The following is a 12825-nucleotide window of genomic DNA, read 5'->3' on the forward strand; positions in this document are numbered from 1 at the left end:
TTGACATTGAATATGTAAAAGGAAAGAATAATGTGGTTGCAGAAGCTTTGTCCAAGAAACCCACCATCTGTTTACTAAACCAGATTTCAACCGAGTGGAAAGCACATTTGTTGGTAGAATATTCCAAAAACACATTTGCCTCTGAGCTAATGGATAGCAACACCAAGGATGATCAGTACAAAGTGGTGGATGACATCATTTACTATAAGAGTTGGATATTTTTAGTGCCGAAATCCAAACTAAAGCAAAAAATCCTAAATGAGGTACACGACTCACCCTTGGCACGACACTTGGGTTTCCTCAAAACTTACAGAAGTCTCCGGGAGAGGTTTTCATGGAAAGGAGTTAAAGGAGACGTATTGCAGTATGTAAGAGAGTGTGCGGTCTGCCAGCAGAACAAATCCAAGCATACTCTAGCTGTCGGGTTACTGCAACCTCTGTCAATTCCAAAACATAAGTGGGAAAGTATCTCAATGGATTTTATAACGAGGTTTCCCAAGGTAACCAGAAAGGATTGTATTTTCGTGGTGGTTGACAAATTGACAAAGTACGCACATTTCTTCACCATCCCCTCAGATTTTCAAGCCGCACAAGTTGCCAATCTATTTTTTAGAGAAGTCTTTCGTCTGCACGGGTTACCCCGACACATTGTCAGTGATTAGGATGGGCGATTAATCAGTATCTTCTGGACAGAACTGTTTCAAATGGTAGGGACAGAATTGTCACCAAGTACTAGTTACCACCGGCAGACAGATGGACAAACGGAGATTGTAAACAAGTGGCTCGAAGGTTACCTTAAGAACTACGTTTCGGCACAACAACGGGCGTGGGTCAAATGGATACATCTAAGGGAATATTGCTATAATACCACGTACCACATGTCCATCGGAATGGCACCATTCAAAGCTCTGTACGAGTACGAACCCCTTTCCTTCATCGACACAATTCTATGTGACAATCGCGCACCAAGGGCAACAGACTGGGGCTTCAAGAGGGACAGGACATACTAAGGTGCTTAAAGGAAAACTTACAACGGGCACAAAATCAACAAAAGATGTACGCCAACAGACACAGAATGGAGAGGAGTTTCGAAGTAGGGGACTTGGTCTATCTCAAGTTCCAACCATATCGACAATCCTCGTTGAAGGAAAAGGGAAAAGAAAAATTGAAGCCACGATTTTATGGCCCCTATCATGTAGTTCGTCACGTTGGTGAAATTGCATATCAGCTGGAACTTCAGAAGGGAAGCCATATACATAACGTTTTTCATGTTTCATGCCTGAAGAAAGTCGTGGGGCAGAACGTCACGGTAGCCACAAACCTTCCACCACTCAATGAAGAAGGAAAGCTCATATTGAAACCAACTGAGATCATCTAAGTATGTGAGAAGACTCTACGAAACTGCACGGTGAAGGAATATTTGGTGCATTGGAAACACTTGCCATTAGACAACGCGATGTGGGAGGGCGAGCACATTCTCCAGCATCCAGCATTGCATTTGCTTGAGGACAACCAAAATTTGGGACGGTAGAACCATAATATTCCCATTATAAAATAAATTATGTATCAAACTATTATTAATGGGTTGATTGATTTAATATATCTCAGAACCATTTTTATTTTGTTTTCGTAGTTTGTGTCGCCGTCGGCTATCTTTGTACACCCTCGAAAAGTTTTCCCGACGGTTATTTAAGCATGGCTTGTAAATAGTTTTTAGGTATGCAATTTGGATTAATTTCTCTGTACTGCAAATTCCTGTTGAAGTTCTCTGTTGTTCGCCATTTTGGAAGTGAAAGATCTTCCCTATTTGGTTTATCCGGTTTCGATGGGATTTAAAACCTCACCCTATTTCGTTGCCTGTAACACTTCGCTCGAATCTGGCAAATTAGAGCATCATCTTTCGGCAAATATATTTCTTGAAGGAATTATCTCTATTCGAGTCTCTATTATTTTGTGTCTGGATTCCATCAAAATCATTGTGTTTGTGAATGAACAAGAGTCTTTTCACCGTGGGGCTCAAATATCTAACTGTACCACTTCCTGTTTTTTCCGTAACTGCTTCTTCCTTGGCCATACAGCCTTCACCCTCCACCCACACCTCTGTACATTCTTCCTGTCTTACATCAAATTCAACGTATGGCCCGCCGTACGGCCATCTTAGCCTCACTCATATGCCATTCTCTTCCCCTCCACCATACATCAGCCTTGACCACCATACGGCTCACATCAATCACCATACGGCCTCCTGGACCATACCCCTTGCAATCCTTCCACCGTACGGAGATAATACAATCTCCACACAACCACTATTGTGATCCCCACACCATACAACCCTCATCCTAGGCATTTGCATGGTCAAGAAGTTGGACGTCACCAGGCCTTTGCACTTGGGAATATCATAGCAAGGTTGTCTTGGCAAGTCTGATTTTTGTAGAGTTGGGCAAATTTCACAAGGGCGCAGAATTTGCATGTGATATGATTTTGCATATTGGAGAATTTTCAAGAGAGGCAAGGTTCGTGAATTTTGATTTTTGCTAGAGATTCATTATTTGCAAGGATGTAATGTCCCCATTTTTAGCAGGTTTCTACAATTGGCCAGGTCAGTTCACCATAACTTAAAATTCTGACACGCAAGGCCATTGTTTCTTGTTCCCAAGATTTAAAAAATTTCATCCCGATTCCAACGAGCTATGATACTAAGGTGACCAAAAAACAACAGCAACCACAACGTATTTAGATGAATAATAATAATAATAATTCATCCATCTTACAAAAACAACTAAAGAAGCATCAAAATTGAAATCTGACAACAAAGTGATCTTGATGATGAAAGATGATGAATGAACCTAACGAGGTGACTTACTATAAATAGATGCTTCCTCCAAGATTCTTAGAGCCCAAACCGGAAGCTCGAAATAAAAACTGAGAGTATCACCCAACTCCTCTAACTCAATTGAGCCCATCAGAACCAATAGTTTGACTTACCATAAATAGTAAGTCCCTCAAATGGAGCCAAAACACAACATAGGCTATTGAAAAGCCTATAACCCCACAACTAAGACCCTCAAATCCCACTATAAGCTCACGAGGGTTGCGATGGCAAACTAAGCAAGCCAACTGCAGGAACCTGCTAAAAAAGGGGACATTACAGTCCTCCCTCCCTAAGATTGCTTGTCCCCAAGCAATTCTGGAGCAAAATGGACATCACAATCCACCTGGATCCCAGAGGTAGAACTATGTACTATCCCTGTTATGTACAAGAAACTCCTATAACACCAACACCCAAATAACAAACATCAACATCATAATCATCTGAAAACTAACCCGACCCACTGATGAAGGCAACAACTCATCGGAACTCAACCCAACTGAAATATCAACTATGTCCACACCTGAGTCTCCATCAAATGGATAGTCACACCCAACTTCACTGTGGAGATGGTAACAACAATAAGTACTTAAAACACTCCAAGCTCTGCCAAACTATCCTGGGTGTGTAGATACTGCAAGGGGTCTAACTTGTAGCTTTCAATCCCATCTACAAAAGATGGTGTTAACCCATCTCATAATGGATGGTATGAAACTAGAGCCAACCTACACCGACGTGAAACCAAGTCCTCTACATGTGGGTCAAAAGAAAAGTGACAAGCACTCCTCATAGTGTAATACCGATAAAAACTCTCAATCTCTGTCAAGGGATCATCATCATCAAACTAGGAATCAGAAGATGGCTCCAATCTCTGATTTTGAACTATTAGTCGAGCAAGATCCTAGGCAACCCTCTCAGCAAACCAACCACAAAATCCCCATTGGGAAGAATTGTAGCCAAGGTCTCTACAATCTTCCCCACCAATCGCCATATAGCATGAGAGCCCCGAATGAGAGTACCCTCAAATGCCCTATATGAATCCTCCCGCAAATCCAAGCTCTCAAGCAAATAATCCATGAATGACTCGGTATAGTAGAAATTGTGTGGAAGCATCAACCTACTCCCCTGCAATCCACAGTTGATCCCTCTGAAAATGTGACAATGCCAAGTGTCCAATGCTACTAGCTATATGAAAAGAAGAAATAGATTCACTACTAGTAGAAGGAAGCTAATCACCGTGAGAGCCCATCTCTACTAATGCTCTCACCTCCTCTATACATACTACACTCATATCCTGGATGAATGTGTTTGCCACATCATCACGTCCCTTATCCCCAACCGTAGAAGAAAACTCACCACCAACCACTATATATAACTGAACAGGGTTAGGCGCTAGTGTCAATTGTACTCGCTCTAACTCCATGGTAACCTCATCCAACTGTGACTATGACTCCTAAAGAGCCAAATGAGTATACTAAAGAGAGTCCACAATCACCTCAAGCTCCTGGGTGAGCTCAGCCACCTCCTCCTCTTTCCCTAACATCTCATAGTAGGTGCTACCCCACTCTAGAAGGTAATTCCTATCAGTAATTAACTACGAATAGTTATGCTACAAGATCCTGATAGCCTCTCGAAGCGCATGAACCTCTGCTAGAGAAAGAGTACTATCACCATGCTCATCAGACATAGGAGCACCCCAACCAAATGTAGCTAGCATCTGACAAATCACATCATAATGCTCGAAAGCTAAAGAGATGTTGCTTTCACTCACCTTCAACTAATAGGTCACACGATGCCTTTGTATACAAGCTCTCTGTCTCACTAACTGCATTGTAATAAGAAACCGAATCAAAACTACCCACCACAAGATTGCTCATATGTGTGCTATCGTCCTCGCACAACTTTGCATCCAAGATACAACTACTATGTACCTCAACCAACTCCTCATCCGAAGAAATGGAAGCCCTTGCAATATCAATCTCGTTACATGTCTCATCTTCCACCTCAATAGTGAGATCCTATAAAAATCAATCCTAGGACTCAACCAAAACCTCCTCAGAGTCATCACCCAATATCTGACAAGGGGTGTCATACCAAGTGCAACTCATAGCATCATCAAATGGATCACCAAATATGTCCATACTATCTGCATTCACATCTTCCAATAAAGCCTCAACTGCTGACACTTGACTTTGCACACATGTCTCAATATCAGGATGTGAATCAAAAATACTAGAGCATGAACCCACATTTGTCGACGCCGCTATAACACCCAGATCACCAACATCACAGTTGGGTGACTCCATACATGCATCGGTCCCACCTGAGGGAGCAGTTGCCTCTTGTACTGGAGCAACACTATGATAACTCACATACAAATCTCCAATAATAATCCCCTCCTCAAGAGAGCCAAAAGTATCAGTGGTAACAGCTGCATCAACTATCTCTGCATTAATTGCAGCAACAACTCTAGGAGCCTCAACCTATTGAAGCTCAGTGTCACTATCCTTCGTTGCCACTGACACAACCACGTCCCTGTGAAATAAGTCCACTTATATTGCGGGTAGGAATAGTAGCTGCCATACTAAATATAGGTACATCTACATCATGGACACCTATCAGGGAAAACTCAAGCCTCCTTGTCATTGACCTTCTAAAAGTAGAAACAATGTACCTCGTGGCTCTCTCAACCGTCTCTAGATTTGACAAGCTCTTTGTCAACCTCTACTAATGAAGCTTAAGTTTCTTCATACTCTCCCTCAAGGCATTTAATTTCTTGCTATCTTCCTCACTACTCCGCCAGCTCCCCAAACTACTAGGCCTCCTGTAACTATCCATAGCTTGAAAACGCTAGTGTTGGTCACTTCGCAAACCACAAAAGATCTGACATAAAACCTATTTTCCTACCCCACAAGATAGCAGGAAACCACTCTAATACACTGTAATAACCCCAGATGGCTATATCATTAACAATCATCGATTTTCCTTTGCTAATGAATAGTCTAAAATTTTGTCAAACATTTGGCAGTCTTTACTATTATTGTTGCAAATTTGACAATCTGATTTTTGAAATTACACTAGAGAATGCAATTGGGCACTTATAATTTCAGATAAATTTAATACTAAAAAGTTTGTATGAATGCAAACATTAATTCATAATTCTGCCCTACAAATTGTGCAATTATATAATTGTTAAAGACAAATGATTTGCCACAGCTTTAATCCATTACCAACAACGTTTCAAACAAATAGTAGCAACAATAATATTTAAAATGTCAAGAACCTGGAAATATAAATTGGCTTTGACTTTTTATTTGTAGTCCAATGTGAATCTACAACGGCCCCAATAATATATATCATAGGCCATATAAATTGAACGCAACTCTTGAAAATTGTAACACGGCCCCTCAGAAATGTCATACAAACCCTCCTTAGGTAAACATGACCCTGCAATTGATAAACTGCTGCCCTATAGTGAAACGGCAGCCCTAAAACACTCAAATTGAACTCCCAGCCGGGACGTAGAAGTATAAAATTAATAATTCGGTCTTCAATTTGTTCTCCAGAATCCAATCTTCAAGACTTGTTCAATCAACTTCTCAATAACAGTAGATACAGTAGAGAAGCAATTACAAAATTTTTTACCTCAGCAGCAAATTGCAAGATAAAGTCAAAATCTAACCCTTATACTTCAGCAAGGGCACAAAACCACAGACTTAGAATTGTCACAAAGACAACAAGCAAAGAGATAAACAAATAATCAGATGTTTTTCTCATCAAATGTCCTCATATTTATAATCTCCAAATGGCACCAATTTCCCAAAAGAACTCCACTTACACCACATTAAAAGGTAATAAAGTGTCATTAAAATAATTTATTAATTGCTTTTGGCTCTAGAAAATGACCTTTTCCACCATAACTTAAAATTCTGACATGCAAGGCCACTGTTTCTTATTCCCAAGATTTAAAACGTTTCGTCCTGGTTCCAACGAGCTATGATATTGAGGTGAACAACAAACAACAGCAATAAAAATAGCAACCACGGCATATTTAGATGAATAATAATAATAATTCACCCATCTTGCGAAAACAACTGAAGAAGCATCAGAATTCAAATCTAAACACACCAAAGTGTTTTTGATGATGAATAAGTTTCCAACTTATCTCCGATATTTTCCAATATCTTTTTTTGTCCTTGGCAATAAGTTGTTAATAACAATATTTTGAACTACGATGTATACCACTATAATGCATCACAAAATGAGCAATATTATGAAGTAATTGGTAAAATACTTGCTTGCTATTAACAGAGACCAAAAGGTCATTATATATAAAAGAATAAAATGATGTTTCCTTAGGAAACGATCGTAAAGAATAGAAACATTCTATTCTAACAGAGAAAGCTAAAAAAAAGAAAGCAAACTAAAGTTAACTAGATATTTACAATAGATTACCATTAACTAATAATAGACGACTATCTATTATCTTAATACCCTCCCTTAAAGGTTAATCTATCTAGAACACCAAGCTGTCCTCTAAATTTGACAAACTTATCAGGACCAAGAGGCTTGGTGAGGATGTCTGCAGTCTAATCTGTGGTAGGAACATACTGAAAATCTATAGTCTCATCTTCAACCATCTGTCGTATGTAATGACAGTGAACATCCACATGCTTGGTTCATTCATGGAAGACTGGATTTCGTGCTAACTTGATAACGCCTTCATTATAAACAAACAAAGTAGTTGGTCCTGCTAGTGACATCTACATATCCCTAAGAATCTGACAAAGCTAAACAACTTCACATCCAACCTTAGCAGTACCTTTGTAATCGGCCTTTATAGAGGAGAAAGAAACTGCCTGCTGCTTCTTACTGGTCCATGTGACTGCACCGGATCCCAAACTGAACACATATCCAGAAGTTGACTTTCTATCATCAACAAAGCCTGCCAAATCTAAATCTGTGAACCCACTGAGTTTAGGACTAGAACTTCGAGAGTACAGAAGTCCATAATTGGAAGTGCCCTTCACATAACGAAGCACACACTTTGCTGCCATCCAATTATCAACCTTAAGACCTGTCATAAAGAGTGAAATATAGCTGACTGTGAAGCTGATATCAGGCCTAGTAGTAGAGAGGTAGATGAGGCTGCCTACTAGTTGCTTGTATGTAGTATCATCAACGGGAGGAGAATTAGACTTTGAAGATAATTTGAGACCTTTCTCCATAGGTGTAGATGCAAGCTTGCAATCCTGCATACGGAATTTGTCTAACAGGGCCCTAGCATATTTGGACTAAGAGATGAATATACCAAAAGACTGTTGCCAAACTTCAACACCTAGGCAATAATGCATGAGCCCAAGGTCAGTCATATCAAAAGACTGGCATAAATTCTGTTTGATTCCCTGAATCAAAGATGTTGAACTGCCAGTGGTGATTCATCCACATAAATAGCGAGAAGAATGATGTCACTGTCAGTGGTCTTGATATACAGATTTGAGTCTGAAGAACTCCTCTTGAAGCCTTGATCACTGAGGTACTTGTCAATTTTTATGTACCATGCCCGAGGGGCTTGCTTCAAGACATAGAGAGCTTTTATCAATCGGAGAAACTGATGGTCTTTACCAAGAACCTTGAAACCAAGAGGCTGCGTCATGTAGACCTCTTTATGGAGATCACCATTCAGGAAAGCACTCTTGACATCCATTTGATGGAGCTTCCAACCAAACTGTGTTGCCATTGCTAGGATTAATTTGATGGTGCTCATCTTTGCAGTAGGAGCAAAGGTCTCCTCATAATCAATGCCCTGACGCTGAGAAAAGCCCTTCACAACTAAACGAGCTTTGTACTTATCCAACGTACCATTTGATTTGCATTTGATTTTATAAACCCATTTGCAGCCAATGGGTTTCTTCCCTAGGGGAAGATCAGAAAGGACCTAGGTGTTGTTCTTCAGCAGGCTCTAGTGTTCAGATGTCATGGCCTGTTCCCACTCTGGAATTCCTTTAGCCTTGGAATATGTTTGAGGTTCAAACACACTATGAATGTTGGCCATGAGAGCAAAGTTAAAAGACTGTAGTTTTTCTCCTTTTCCGAGTAGTTTTCCCATCAATGAGCTCATCATCACGAAGATCAACAAGTGTCTTACCCGACCACTTAGGCTAGATAACAGAATGACCAACATTTGTATTAGGAAATGTGTGATGATCAAGTTCCTTATCAGAAGAATCTGGATCAAACTCAGTTGAAGCATCTACAAAGCAAGGTGATTCTGCAAGAGAACCGGGAGGTGTCTATACAGGTATCAGTGGTATAACTAGAGCTGCAGGAGCTACTGAAGCCCTCCTATCAGGTGGACCTAATGGAAACCGAACTCCCAAATCATGAGCCTTCATAGGCTGGTCTACTAGATCAGAAACAGGAGAAACAGGAATGAACGGACCTTGTTACTCATCATCATGACTGTAGATTAGACGAGATGTCTCAACATCGATCAGGCAGTAGGCTTTGTGAAGACTACTGTATCCAGTAAGCATGAGTTTTTGACTCTTGGCATCCAACTTGGTGCATGACGCATCAGGGATCCAAACAAAAGCAAGGGAGCCAAAAACCTTCAGGTGATTGATTTTGGGCTTGCGACCTGACCAGGCCTCTTCCAGAGTTTCACCTTTGACCACTACTGTGGGTGACCAATTCAACAAATAAATTGCAATGTCGACTGCTTTTGCCCAAAACTTCTTCAGAACATGTCTGCGTTCGAGCATGGATCGAGCCATCTCGGTGATTGTCATGTTCCGACGTTCAACTACATTGTTTTGTTGTGGCATGTGGGGTGTGCTTACCTAGCGTTTGATGCCATGTGTATCCAGAAGCTGGAGAAAACATTAGAGCAAAATTCCCCCCCCCCTTGTCTAGTCTAAGAGTAATAATAGATTTCCCACACTCTTTTTCAACTAAAGGTTTAAACTTCTAAAATATAGGAAATGCATCTGACTTCTTTTTAAGGAAATATACCCACATTTTTCTACTGAAATTGTCAACAAACAACAGAAAATACCTAGACCCAAGAATAGGAGTGGCCATAGGGCTGCAAATATCGGCATGTACAAGTTGAAGTACCTAAGAAGCTCGCCATGAGTCACCACTGGTGAAAGGTGTGCAATGTTGCTTCCCAGCCTGGCATGCATCACAAACTCCAAGTTGTTGAGTCTAAATCTCTAGCAATCCAAAAACAAGCTCGCCCCGAGTAAGCTGTGAGAGATAATGCACATTTAAGTGCCTATATCGTTGATGCCAAAGTGTGCTGACAGAAGACCCCCGAGCAGCCATAGCTAAGTCCCGAGAATCACCAAAACTAGTAAGTCTAAAAAGACAATGATCCTCAAGACCCACCGCAATAGTAGATTGAGTTGCCCGATCAATGATGGTGCATAACTAAAGGTGACATCCAAGTGTGGAGTGTCACAACTAAGAGTAGATTTAGTTCCATCCATGGAACATAGTACACATCGAGGAATATGAGATTCCTCCTAACAGACTGAATCTGAATGTTGTCTTTGCCGACAACTGTGCACTCTTCTCTTCCACCAAAAATAAAAGAGACTGAATAAGGCAAGTAGTCAGTAAACCGGTCTCTGCGGTGAGTGAAATGACGATAGGCACCTGAATCAATATACCAGGCAAACGACTTCACATGATTTGTAGGTCTTTTAGCCATGAAGGTGTAAAAAGTAGATTTCGTGGTCTTTGGGTTGCGAACCTGATTGCTTAGACTGTGCAACTAAGCGTTTCCAACATTCAACCTTCATGTGTCCAAACTTGTGGCAGTAGTTGCATTGAATGTGCTTCTTTCAAGAACCATCTGGTGCTGCATTAGAGGACCTTTGCTGAGATGGTTGTTGAAACTTGCCTTTATCCTTTAGAAAGGATTTAGTAGCAAAGGTTTGCTCTATGGAGGTGGAGGTGGAGTTGTTACCGATCTGTTGTTTCCACTGATCTTGCTGAAGCAGCAGTGTGTAAAGATTAGTGAACTTCAAATCAACACCAGTAGACGTGATGTTGAGAGTCTCATTTAAAATGCTCATAGGACTTTGGTAAACTCCGAAGAGTGATAACCACAATATCCTCTTCTTCCATCTTGCAACTACTAGCAAGCAACTGATCATGGATTTCCTGAATCCTATTCAAGTGTGCCTAGAGCAAGGTTTTCTCATCCATGACAATAGAAAACAAAGTGTTTTTCAGAAAAAAAAAGCTTTGCTTTTGTCAGAAGTCTCATGAAGACCTTTGAGATGTGTCCAAATCTCGGCAGTTGTCTTGCCGGATGGAATCTGAGAAAATTGATCATCAGCCACGGATAATTTGAGAAGCATCACTGCTTTCGGATTATTCAGATCCAATGTATCCTGATCAAGACCCGGAGAAGTCAGATGCTTCGTAACACCCTGACCAAATTGATCAGTGCTACAATATTCAAAAATTGCGTTGATCCGTTGCTTCCAAGTGTCATAATTTCAACCATTGAATTTGGAGTTGTACTCGAGCAGAATGTTTGTCAGAGATGCCATGGTACGTTTTTTAATGAAAAGACATGAAAATCTGGGAAGACACCTTTTTTGAGGCAAAAAAAGAAGACCCAGAAAAATCAAAGTGACCCAGAAGAGAGCTCCAAAAACCCAGAAGGAATATGGTGTCATTTTCTAGATCCGCTGGTTCGAAAAACGAGGCGCTCAAAAAAAGGAGAACCCAATTGAGCTCTCAAGAAACCCACCAAGAATTTGTAATAAAAAAAAAATGTCAAGGTCAAAAATTAGGGTTTCGAAAAAAATGCAATCGGCAACCATGAAAGCTCGGATTTGCAAAAAAATGGCACAATGTTGTAAAAAATGCCCGAAAATGGACAATGTTGGTGCTGGGAGAGGCTTTTTTTTGCAGGGACAGCACAAAACAAACAGATTCTTCACCCTAAAATCGCAAAAAAGCAGAATTGCAAGCTGCCTTATATCAACAAAAAACGGCACCAAAGTTCGGCACACACAGGAAAAGACACCAGTTCGGCACACATGAAGTCACAATTTGGAGATTTTCAGAAAAATTCGATGATTTATTTCACTAAAAAACCCTAGCTGAAATTTTTACTAGTGTGATTTTCAGAAAATTCGATGATTTGTTTTGATGATTCTCCAAAATTCGAATGGAAACCCTAGCTGGGTTTTTGTGAAACAAGAAAACTTAGAAATAATCACAAAAAAAATTTAACAAATAATTTCAAAAGAAATTATAATTTTTTTTTGAAAAAACATTGAAGTATTGGCTCTGATACCATATTACTAAGTAATTGGTAAAATACTTGCTTGTTATTAACAGATACTGAAAGGTCATTATATACAAAAGAATAAAACGATGTTTCCTTAGGAAACGATCGTAAAGAATAGAAACATTCTATTCCAACAGAGAAAGCTAAAAAAACGAAAGCAAACTACAGCTAAGTAGATATTTACAATAGATTACCATTAACTATTAATAGATGACTATCTATTAACGTAATAAACAATGCTGGGGAAAAGGATAGAAAATCAAAGGAATAGTATAGCAAATAATGATATGGCGAAAAGTATCAAGACTAGATACTGAATAAAGATGATAATAATCGATTAAGAAATATTGGGTAATGAATATCATATGGTTTTTATATGTGAATTTATCATACCCCTTTCTTTAAACCTATTATGTATTACAAGTAATTAAACAATCAATTCACTGGTGTCACTCCTATTTGTGTATGTATTAGCTGTAACCTTAGTCAAAATAACATTATTTATTGTAAACACATCTTACTTGTGCCAAGATCCTAGCAATCAGTACAAAATTATTAGAAATACAACATGACTTAGACACCTCTCTTCACAGTTCCGATGCTCAAACTGTCCAACTCTAGATTGTTATTCTTTCATGCC

General features: G+C 39.8%; 1 protein-coding gene across 2 annotated transcripts in view; it reads right to left on the reverse strand.

Annotated features, from left to right (window-relative positions):
* Nucleotides 1-12825, reverse strand: part of LOC149580442 (uncharacterized) — a 165237-nt gene that overhangs the window by 81513 nt on the left and 70899 nt on the right. The window lies entirely within an intron of this gene.

The sequence above is a fragment of the Cupressus sempervirens genome, chromosome 1 (assembly GCF_028749045.1).
Source record: "Cupressus sempervirens isolate cs-2001-9-10 chromosome 1, ASM2874904v1, whole genome shotgun sequence".
Taxonomy (NCBI): domain Eukaryota; kingdom Viridiplantae; phylum Streptophyta; class Pinopsida; order Cupressales; family Cupressaceae; genus Cupressus; species Cupressus sempervirens.